Raw genomic sequence first — 12,012 nt, forward strand, 5'->3', positions numbered from 1 at the left:
GACTTAAAACGAACAGAAATTATTCCGCATATGAAAGGGGCTCATCCCTCCTCAACGCCCTGCTCTTTACGCTAAAGTCTGACTCTTTCTCTCAACTCTATTTTTTAAAACAGTAAAAAACTTTAGCGTAAAGAGCGGGGCGTTGAGGAGGGAACAGCCCCTTTCATATACAGAATAATTTCTGTTCGTTTTAAGTTTTAATGTCGCTCCTTACTTTCAGTTAAAATAAAAACTTGTTTTTTTTTATTTAATTTCTGAAATTTTTGAATTAATGCATATTTTTATTTTGGCTCTCTGCACATGAATAATTAAAACAAAAATTGCATATAATTTTATTTTTTTTTTTTGGCTAAATGTGATCAAGGATACTTTTGTTGAGGTATGTCTATGTGACCAGAAGAAAAATGATTCCAAGAGGTCAGCCCCAGTATTTAAATATATTTGAGTCAGCAACAAATAAGGATAAAACAGATAATTCTCATAGGAAATTTTCAGAGTGCAGGAAAGATATAAAAAAACAACATAGATGATTATAAATTATGTTGTTAAGCCTGGTCATTTACCTCCATCATTACCAACAAAGTTCAAGCTAGACGAAAAGGATATTGATAGAGAAGAAGAAATAAAGCAGGAATTTACATTGCATTTTCCTTCAATTGGTTGTTAGAGCTAATTCTGTATCTGAATCAAAATTTAATAGTGATTTTACTAGATATTTGGTTCCTTCTTCAACAAATCTTTTGTGCTTGAACAAATAACTGAAATAGAGGTTTCTTGGATAGTTTTTTTCTAATTTAAAGGGATCATCTTCTTCAAGACCTGAGCTAGCACCCGCTCGATTAGCCAAGTCTATTCTCTCAGGAAAAGTGACTCTACTAACAAAACTAATTAATAGGTCATTTGAACATTCAAACACATTCAAAAATTTTTGATCAACCTTCTTTCAAAAAAAAAATCAAAAAAAGATTTTTGAAATTCTTTCTACACATTCAAAGATTTTTGATCAACCATTCTATTCTTGTTTTGCAGATTTCTATACAACAGAAATTTTGTCATGAGCACAAGTTCGGGTTTCTTCCAAAGCATTCTGCTGAACAGACTTTTATTGACCTTCTCAATTTTGTGAATAATTCTTCAGACTTCAAGAAAACACCAGCAGAATTTTTTTTTTTTTTGATGTGAGGAAAGCTTTTAACAGTTTGTCCCATGATATTCTTCTTGAAAAATTTTCGCATTTTGGGAAAAGCATTAGAATGGTTGCAATCTTATCTTCATGGCTGGTTTATTCTTTTGATCCAGGGTCTGACATTAAGGCCAAAGTAGACCTCGGGATTCCACAAGGGTCTATTCTTGGTCCTTTGCTTTACATTGTATATGCCAATGACTTATATTGGGCTATAAGAGATGATCCAAGGTCCATTTGTTGCAATATTTGTCACCCAGATGAGTTGCAGCATCCTAATTTAATATCTATTGAACAAAATGTTGATTTATTTGCATTTGCTGATGATAGTAAGCTTGTTTGTGCCAAGCGGGATCAAAATAATTTGGTAATAAAGCTTTAAAAACTGATGGACAGAGCTTATGAGCGGTTTGAAGCAAATTGTCTTGCTCTAAATGTTTCTAAGTCTCAATTTTTGTTTCTTTTTCACTATTGGCTTGCAATTTCCTGAGTTGAATATTATTCCAAGTTCAAAAGGTATTATTTCTAGATCACAAAATAGTTCTGTTAGGTTTCTAAGAGATCTTGTTGATGAGAATCTTTCATTTAAGAACCATATTAATCTTCTCCAATCCAAAGTGGGGATCCCTTGGGGGGTCATCTTGGGAGGGGGACCCCTAGCTCTCCTGGATATGCCCCCGCATTTACATTTCTGGTAGTGTACCATCCCCGCATTGGTCCCACAACAACATATTTCTTTGTTGTTTTTCAAAATTATGCCGATTATTTAAAGCAATTCAAAATTTACTGATATCAATGAAAGAAAACAATAGTATGATCACTAGAAAAATATAAATATTATAAAGTAAGAATTTCATCTTTGTAGTGTTTTCTTTTGATTTTGTGCACATCCTAGGGCTATAGTCTACACAAGGACAACTCAGGGGAGAGGAGCATTGTTAGAAACATAAATATTATATTCAAATCTCAATTCTATCCTCATTTTTATGACTTTTGTTAGCATCTTTACAATTCATCCCCAGTCCTCTCCTAATGGTCTTGTATAGCCCTAGAATACATACAAAAATAACAATAGTTGAGGAATTCTGACTTTGTGATATGCACCAAGCATCAGTTAACCAGTTCTTAAGATGTGTTATGTGAATTTCAAAAAAGTTCCACAGGCTCTTTAACATATAAATATTAAATATATAAATAACATATAAATATATTATATAATTATTAACATATATACAGATGGATCTGTCCAGAGGGAGAGAGCTAGAGCAGGAGCATGTATCTTATCCCTAAGCTTGAACATCTATTCTTCTCTCCCATTGGAATCTTCTATTTTGTCTACTGAATTATGTGCCATTCGCCTGGCCTTGGATGCACTTATAAATTATAACATAGAATCTGAAAATATACTCTGTCTCTCTGACTCCAAATTAGCATTATTATTGCTCCAAAATGTTAATAGAATTGCCAATGACAAGGATTTATATAATATTAGAAGACAGCTTCTTAATCTTAAAGGCAATGAGATTTATTTCCAACATGTTCCAAGTCATAAAGGCATCAAATATAATGATATGGCTGATTCTCTTGCAGCAAAGGCTTCCATGTTAATCCCTAGTCCTTCCTTAGACCTCAATTCATGAGATATTATCTGGCAAAGGTCCAAAGTTAATCACAGCAAATTAATTTGATCCCCATTTCATAGTAGATTAAATACTGTGCTATATTACCAGCTGAAATTTAGGTGCCCTGCTTCTAAATAGCTTGTTATTTAATTGGAAGCTACATCATTCTCCTTTATGCTGAGTCTGCTTCTCAACAGATGAAACAATTCAGCATGTACTATTTGATTGCCAGGCTCAGAGTGAGGGGACTATTTCTCTAAAGCGTTTCTGCTCCTTGGCTAAGATTCCAAATAATTATACAGCTATTCTGAATTCTAACCTTCCTGGGATATTGATTGTAAAACATTTAAGGCATCTATTGATATCTTAAAGAAGAGAAATATTGGTTAGTGAAGATTAAAGCACAAAGAAGTCAATTTAAAAGGAGATGATTTATGTATAGATTTTGATTGTGCAGAAGAGAGCAGGAGTGAGTACAAAGAGCCATATTGGTACTGGCCAGCCTAGTGGCCTTAAACTACTGGGGACAGGTAGCTCGGGTACCCGCACTTCCCACAATCAATAATAGTGTATTATTGTATATAATAGTGTATACTCATTGTTTGCTGACTGGAAGAGAATAGTACTTCCAATGGCTATTTTTTTCTGACAAAGGAGTCAAAGAGGTGAAAGGACTTGATGATAGTCTATATACCTCCCTACACTTTTTGGAACTGAAACTGGAACAATTGGAAAATAAATTTCAGCCATTTCAAACAAACATTGGTACAATTTCTTTGATGGTGCAGGATATTCTTTTCTTCAAATGAAATTCAGTTAAATACCTTGCCATGCTGGCGTCTGTACTACAACTTTGTGGAATACCTGAACACACAACTCAGCAGAAACACTCAATATTTTTGGTGTGAGCACAACAGGTTAGGTCCAAATAAATAAATGAACTGTTCACTGTCTAGTGAATGTATCCAATATTATTTAATGCATTATAGGGCCTTCAACCGTCAGATATAATAGTTGTGCTAGGATAGATATAATATTTTATTAGATTAAATAAAAAAAAACAAGTTTTTTCAACTGAAAGTAAGGAGTGAAATTAAAACTTAAAACAAACAGAAATTTTTCTGTATAAAAAATGGGTTGTCCCATCCTTGATGCCTTGCTCTTTACACTAAAGTTTGACTCTTTCTCACAACTCTACTTTACAAACAATAAAAAACTTTAGCTCTAGGAGGGGGAGTGAGGGCCCGGTTAAATTGAAAAAAGTATTTTAACTTACGAAAGGGTGATGGGATCTTAATGAAATTTGATGTTTTGAAGGATATCGTGTCCCAGAGCTCCTATTTTAAATCCCGACCAGATCCTGTGACATGGGGGTGAGTTGGGGGGACCTAAAATCTTGGAAAACGCTTAGAGTGGAGGAATTGGGATGAAACTTGGTGAGAAAAACAATCATAAATTCTAGATACATTTCTGACATAACCGGGACGGATCTGCTCTGTTTGGGGGAGTTGGGGGGGGGGGGGGTAATTCTGAAAAATTAGAAAAAATGAGGTATTTTTAACTTGTGAAGGAGTGACCGGATCTTAATGAAATTTGAAGTTTGGAAGAATATCGTGTCTCAGAGCTCTTATTTTAAATCCCGACTGGATCCGGTGACATTGGGGGAAATTACGGGGGGAACCTAAAAATCTTGGAAAACACTTAGAGTGGAGGGATCGGGATGAAACTTGGTGGGAAAAATAAGCACAAGTCCTAGATACATGATTGACATATCCGGAACGTACCCGATCTCTTTAGGGGAGATGGGGGGAGGGAGGGTTAATTCTGAACAAATTAGAAAAATGAGGTATTTTTAACTTACAAAGGAGTGATTGGATCTTAATGAAATTTGAAGTTTGGAAGGATATCGTGTCTCAGAGCTTTCATTTTAAATCCTGACATGATCCGGTGACATTGGGGGGAATTGAGGGAGGGAACGTAAAATCTTGGATAACACTTAGAGTGGAGGGATCAGGATGAAAGTTGGTGGGAAAAATAAGCAAAAGTCCTAGATACGTGATTGACATAACCGGGACGGATCGGCTCTTTTGGGGAGTGGGGGGGGGTAATTCTGAAAAATTAGAAAAATGACGTATTTTTAACTTACGAAGGAGTGATCGGATCTTAAATGAAATTTGATATTTGGAAGGATATCATGTCTCAAAGCTCTTATATTAAATCTCGACCTTATCCGGGGAAGGGGAAGTTGGGGGGTGGAATCCAAAATCTTGGAAATTGCTTAGAGTGGAGGGGTCGGGATGAAACCTGGTGGGGAAAATAAGCACAAGTCCTAGATACAGGATTGACATAACAGGAATGGATCTGCTCTCTTTGGGGGAGTTGGGGGGAGGTTAATTCTAAAAAATTAGAAAAAATCAGGTATTTTTAACTTGCAAAAGAGTGATTGTATCTTAATGAAATTTCATATTTAGAAGGACCCCGATGGGGTCCAGTGTCACCAGGGGGGGGGGACCAAAAATCTTGGAAAGAGAGATCAGGATGAAACTTGGTGGAAAGAATAAGCACAAGTCCAAGATAGGTGACTGACAAAACCGGACCGGATCCGCTCTCTTTGGTGGAGTTGGGGGGGGGGGGGGGGAGTATTTCGGAAAAATTAGAAAAAATGAGGTATTTGTAACTTACAAACAGGTGATCAGATCTTAATGAAATTTGATATCTAGAAGGATCTTGTGCTTTAAAACTCTCATTTTAAATCCCGACCAGATCCGGTGACATTGAAAAGAGTTGGAGGGGAAGCTGGAATTCCTGGAAAACGTCAAATCGAGGTATCTTATGAATGGGTGATCAGATCTCAATGAAACTTGATATATAGAAGAATCTTATGTCTCAGATGCACCATTTTCAATTCGAATCGGATCCAGAGATGTAGAGCGTTGGAGGGGGAAACAGAAATCTCGGAAACCGGAAATCTTTGAAAACGCTTAGAGTGGAGATATTGGGATGAAACTTGATGGGAAGAATAAGCACAAGTTATAGATACTAGATCGACATAATCTGTACGGATATGTTCTCTTTGGGGGAGCTGGTGTTTGTTAATTTGGAAAAATTAGAAAAATTGAGGTATTTTTAACTTAAGAATGGGTGACCGGATCTTAATGAAATTTAATGTTTAGAAGGAACTCATGTCTCAGAGCCTTTATTTCAAATCCCGACCAGGTCTGTTGACATTGGGGGGAGCTGGAGGGGGAAACCAGAAATCTTGGAAAATGTTTATAAATGTCATAGATACGTGAATGACGTAACCGGACTGGATCCGCTCTCCTTGGGGGAGTTAGGTGGTGGGGTTCAGTGCTTTGGCAAGTTTGGTGCTTCTGGACGTGCTAGGACAATGAAAATTGGTAGGCGTGTCAGGGAGCTGTACAAATTGACTTGATAAAGTCGTTTTCTCCGATTCGAACATCTGGGGGGCTGAAGGGAGAGGAAAAATTAGAAAAATTGAGGTATTTTTAACTTGCAAGTGGATGATCGGATCTTAATGAATTTTGATATTTAGAAGGACCTCGTGACTCAGAGCTCTTATTTTAAATCCTGACCAGTATTAAGCCTCTGATTTTCCTTTTAAAGCAATCTATTGATTCTTAGAATTTTGCTAGAGCTCATACCATATGAACTCTTGGCTCTTCCGACCTCGTCATAAGTGCCTTATGAGCTCTTAGCCCTTGTTTTTATTTATTTTTTCATTTTTATGGCACTTGGTATCTACCAAGTGTCATATAGTGATTACAAATTCTGTCAGTTGGTTTGTATGTCCTGGTTTTGCTACTTTAGGCACTTCCAGGTAAGCTAGGATGGTGAAATTTGGCAGGCGTATCAGGAACCAGACCAGATTAAATTAAAAATTGTCTTTTCCCTGATTTGACCACCTGGGGAGGAGTGGGGGGACGGTTAAATTGGAAAAATAAAAATAATGAGGTATTTTTAACTTATGAACAGGTCGTCGGATCTTAATGAAATTTGATGTTTGGAATGATATTGTGTCTCAGAGCATTGGGGGGGGGGGGGAAATGGGGTGGGACCTAAGATCTTGGAAAACGCTTAGAGTGGAAGGATTGGGATTAAACTTCGTGGGAAAACAAGCACAAGTACTAGATACGTGAATGACATAAACGGAATGTGATCCGCTCTCTTTGGGGGAGTTGGAGGGAGGCTTAATTCTGGAAAATTAGAAAAAATAAAGTATTTTAACTTATGTAGGAGTGATTTGATCTGAATGAAATTTGATGTTTGGAAGGATATCATGTCTCAGAGCTCTAATTTTATATCCCGACCAGATCCGGTGACATTGGGGGGGGGGGTTGAGGGGAGTAAACCTAAAATCTTGGAAAATACTTAGAGTGGAGGGATCAGGATGAAACTTGGTGAGAAAAATAATCATAAATCCTAGATACATGACTGGCATAGCCTGAACGGATCCGCTCTCTTTGGGGGAGTTGGGGAGGGGAGGGTTAATTCTGAAAAATTAGAAAAAATGAGGTATTTTTAACTTACAAAAAAGTGATGGGATCTTAATGAAATTTGATCTTTGGAAGGATATCATGTCTCAGAGCTCTTATTTAAAATCCCGGCTAGATCTGGTGACACTGGATGGAGCTGGGGAGGAAAAATTAGAAAAATTGGGGTATATTTAACTTACAAGTGGGTGATTGGACCTTTATGAATTTTGATATTTAGAAGGACTTTGTGACTCAGAGCTCTTATTTTAAATCCCAACTTGTATGGAACCTCTGATTTTCCTTTTAAAGCAATCTACTGATTCTTAGAATTTCGCTAGAGCTTATACCATATGAGGTCTTGGCTCTTCCAACCTTGTCAAAAGTGCCATATGAGCTCTTAGCTCTTGTTTTGTTTAAATAATGCTAGAAAGTCCTGCACCCCCTTCATGAAAATTCATAATAAATTCCTCCGCGGAAAGACCCTCCCACATAACCCACTCTTTCCAACCCCCATCCCCCCACCACCACAAAAAAGTCCCCTTGAAGACGCCTTCACACTTCCAAGCAACCAATACTACATGTAAACAATGGTCAAAGTTTGCAACATGCAGCCCCTCTCCTGGGGACTGTGTAGGATAAAGTTGTACCCAAATACATAGTTATTAGGTTTTTCAGCTATGGTGAACAAAATGGCTATTTCAAAATTTTGATCTAGGGACTTTGGGAAAAAGATAAGCATGGGAGGGGGTCTAGGTGTCCTCAACTTTCGTGGTCACTTAAAAGGGCACTAGAACTTTTGATTTCCATTAGGATGAGCCCTCTCACAACATTCTAGGATCATTGGGTTGATACAATCAACCCCTGGGGAAAAAAACAACAAATAAACAGGCATCCATGATCTGGCTTCATGCAAAACATACAAAATTCCACATTTTTGTAGATAGGAGCTTGAAACTTTTACAGTAGAGTTCTCTGTTATGCTGAATTTGATAGTGTGATCTTTGCTAAGATTCTGTGACTTTTAGGGGATGTTTCCCTCTATTTTCTAAAATTAGGCAAATTTTCTCAGGCTCATAACTTTTGATGGGTACAACTAAACTAGATGAAACTTATATATTTAAAATCAGCATTAAAATGTGATTCTTTTGATGCAACTAATGGTATTAAATTCTGTTTAGAGTTTTGGTTACTATTGAGTCAGGTTGCCCCTTACTACAGTTCATTACCACAAGCTGTTGGATTGAAAAGTGTCTCTGCTGACTGTTCCAGCACATTAGCAATGAAAAATATTTTGCTTTCATGCTCTATGCCCCCAAAATCTACCATCCTTCTATAAGCTGCCCTCTATTGCACTTTCTATTACTAATTTTTGCTTTATCTATTTATCCATGTCAAGGCAAACCTCATGGCAAAAATTAAACCAATCTATTTCATTTTTTCTTTTTACCATAAGCTGTAGTGTATTCCTCTCTTTTAGGATATTACACTAAAAAAGCATTATTTCACATATAGAAAGCCTTGAGTTACTGTACAAAGTCCCTTTCCAAGTTGACTGTTTAAATGCGCACTTCATTTTTGTATATCTTCTATCAGAGTAGGTAGTTAAAGTTCTTTGCCATCTAAATACATTTTCAACTTGACCAAAATAGAATGTTTTTACATGTTGTATAATATACAGTATCTGGAAATACTTATAGTTAAAAAAAAATTGTATATTTGCTTCAAAAGGGTAATTTTTTGCAAATTCATTTTAATACAGCTCTTGCTGACATTATTCTTGTCAACAAACAAAATATTTTATTACTGTTTTTAGATCCAATGAGTGAATCTTAAAAAACTAACAAATATATCACCATTTTACTTCTGGACTTCAGAATTCTAGAAAGAGTTTTATTAATAAAATCTGGTTCAGAAAATGAATGAAAACAGAAAAAAGCAAAGAAATATGATAGGCCTACTTGTCCTAGCCTATATTATACAGTAATAATTCCATTATATTTTATGTTAGCTTTTTTATATATCCTATGGCTATATGAGACCTTTAGAAAAGGGAGGGGGTAGAGTTGAATTGTAAAACACAAAAAAAAAAACAATAGAAAAAAGGAATCTAAAAATGTTTCTAGACAGTAAATATTCTTTACCTTTACCTTAATAAGTGCATTAATTAAGGAATATAATGGTAGCATAAACCTTTTATTTTATTAAGAGACTTAGCCAAGGCATTTTGTAAAGCTGGAAAATTATGATGTTAACCAAGATACCCTACAACTAAGATCTTTTCCAAGATTTGAATAGACTTAGATAGAGAAACACCACATGTAGTTATGGTGAGTTGACAGTTGTAGTAGTCCTAGCTCTTCTAACAAAAAGAAAATAAATACAATGTGTCAAGGGTTCAGAATGGAAATTACTAGGTTTGTGATTAGAAAACATGGAAACATCAGTAAAATTCCAACTTAGCTAATTTTTGCTATCTTAGAAGGGGTTATGTTAGGAAAAAGAAGCTTTCAGAAATGAATCCAAGGCCAAAAGCATATTCTGGGAAGGTATTACCAAGCTTCTATGTTAACCCTCTTCTAATTTCCAAGTCTTAGAAATTGCCTACTTGACAGGTGGTATGCTTGACAGGTGACTTATTGAAATTTTGTCAAACAGCATTTTACCATAATTTTCAATTATCTGTTTCTTTTTTTCTTGTTTAGTTCTGAAAATGTAATTCTTGTCATTTGAGTAGAGTTGTAGCCACATTGATGGTTTTTTTAACTATAAGAAATGCATGGTATGTGGTCAAGAGGCTTTACAAAGCTATTGTATTTTCATACCTAGAATGACCCTGGCATCTCCTTATTCTAAATGAATATTAAAGCACTCAAGAGTACCCAGAGACAGGCAACAAAGGTCATACCAGCTTTGCAAGACAAACCACATCAGTAATGCCTTGTGTCCCTTAAACTCCCTACCCTAGTCTATTAAAGGAAGAGAGGAGATGCAATTTCATCTTGCAAACACAGTGACATTCTAAATTAGCATTGATGCAGAGCAGAACAGATCTAGTGTGAACCTTAATTTTGCTCTATAGTGCAAATTAAGATAATTAAGGTAAACTGCTCAAAAACAACATATAAAGTCAAGTTTTGGTAAAATTCTAGTTAATTGACTTCTTGCTATCTCGGAAAGGGTTTAGGCTTGGAAAATGAAGCTTCCAGGGATGGGTCTACAGGCTAAAATATGTCCCAAGAAAGTATTTTAAAGTGCCCACCTCCACTCCTTCTCCCTCTAGAGGGCCCTGAAATTTGCCTACATGACAGGTCTATACCTAATGAAATTTTGACAAAATAACATTTCACCTTAATTCTCAGTTACTAGTTCCTTTTTCTCTGCCTTTAGTTCTGAAAATACAATTCCTGCTATTTGAGTAGAATTTTGAGCCATATCAATGTTTTTTTTTCCAAAATTTAAGAAATGTATTTGCATATCTTTAAAACCTTATAAAATGGAACTGAGCAAAGTTATGATGCTGAAAACAGTTTTGCTGTACAACAATTAAGCAGAAGATCTATTTTACAAAGTTTCACTTTTATAACACACATATTTTTAAAGGTCATCAAAGGTCAGGGCCCTCTAGAGGGAGAAGAAGTGGAGGTAGTTGCTTCAAAACACCTTCCCAGGATATACATTAGTCTGTAGATGCATCCCTGAAAGTTTCATTTTCCTAACCTAAAACCTTTCTAAGATAGCAAGAAGTCAATTAACTAGAATTTTACCCAAGTTTTCTCCTGATTCCTTGCAGGTATTGCAATGTTGGGGCTCAGCTAATTACCCGCCTACTTGCTGCCTGTGGTTATTGCACAGTGCTTATTTATTGCTTATTGCTTTATTTTTTTATAGGTGCTTGGGTTTCCAATTAAACCAAAATAGAAGAATTGTTCATGGTGTCAGAACAATGGACCCATCTACACCCTCTCCATTCATCGACTGGAACCAGCCTAACTTGAAAGATGCCTGGACAAGATTCTCCAAGCATGTGGAGTTAATGTTCAGTGGCCCCTTAAATGGAAAATCTAATGCAGTGAAGTGCTCCTACCTCCTCATATGGGTAGGAGAGAAGGGCAGAGACATTTTTAGTACCTTTGTTGTTCCGGACAGCAGTGAAAACAATCCAACTGAGTACCTAAGACTGTTCAAAAACCATGTTGAGCCCTCTTCCAATCCCATCTTTGAACGCTTCAAGTTCCACAAGCGGAACCAGAAAGAGTTTGAAACCATTGAACAATACATTACTGATCTCAAGCTAGTTGCACAGAATTGCAGCTACAGCCAGCAAGATGAGATGGTGAGAGATCAACTCATTTTTGGGCTGAAGAATGATAGGCTCAGAGAAAGACTTCTTGCTGAAGGTGGGAGCCTAACTTTGGACAGAGCTGTCCTGATATGCAGAACATTCCAGGAAACCCAAGCACAACTACAAACCATGCATAATGAAGCAAAGCAGACTCTCAAACAGGAAGTTGATGCAGTTGGTAGGAGAATAACTGATAGCAGAGCAAACAAAGATTGCTATTTCTGTGGTGGCCCACACAGTAATGAACACAGATGCCCTGCAAAAGGAAAAAAATGTTCGAAATGTGCTAGATTAAACCACTTCGCCCGTGCATGTAGGAGCAAATCAGTCCATAATATCCAGCATGATCGCCTGGTGGTTGTTGAAGACTGT

The 12,012-nt window shown here is 36.5% G+C and overlaps 1 protein-coding gene across 2 annotated transcripts in view; it reads right to left on the reverse strand.

The window, feature by feature from the left end:
• Positions 1 to 12,012, reverse strand: part of LOC136038816 (uncharacterized) — a 45,530-nt gene that overhangs the window by 29,296 nt on the left and 4,222 nt on the right. The window lies entirely within an intron of this gene.

Source organism: Artemia franciscana, chromosome 2 (genome assembly GCF_032884065.1).
Source record: "Artemia franciscana chromosome 2, ASM3288406v1, whole genome shotgun sequence".
Taxonomy (NCBI): Eukaryota; Metazoa; Arthropoda; class Branchiopoda; order Anostraca; family Artemiidae; genus Artemia; species Artemia franciscana.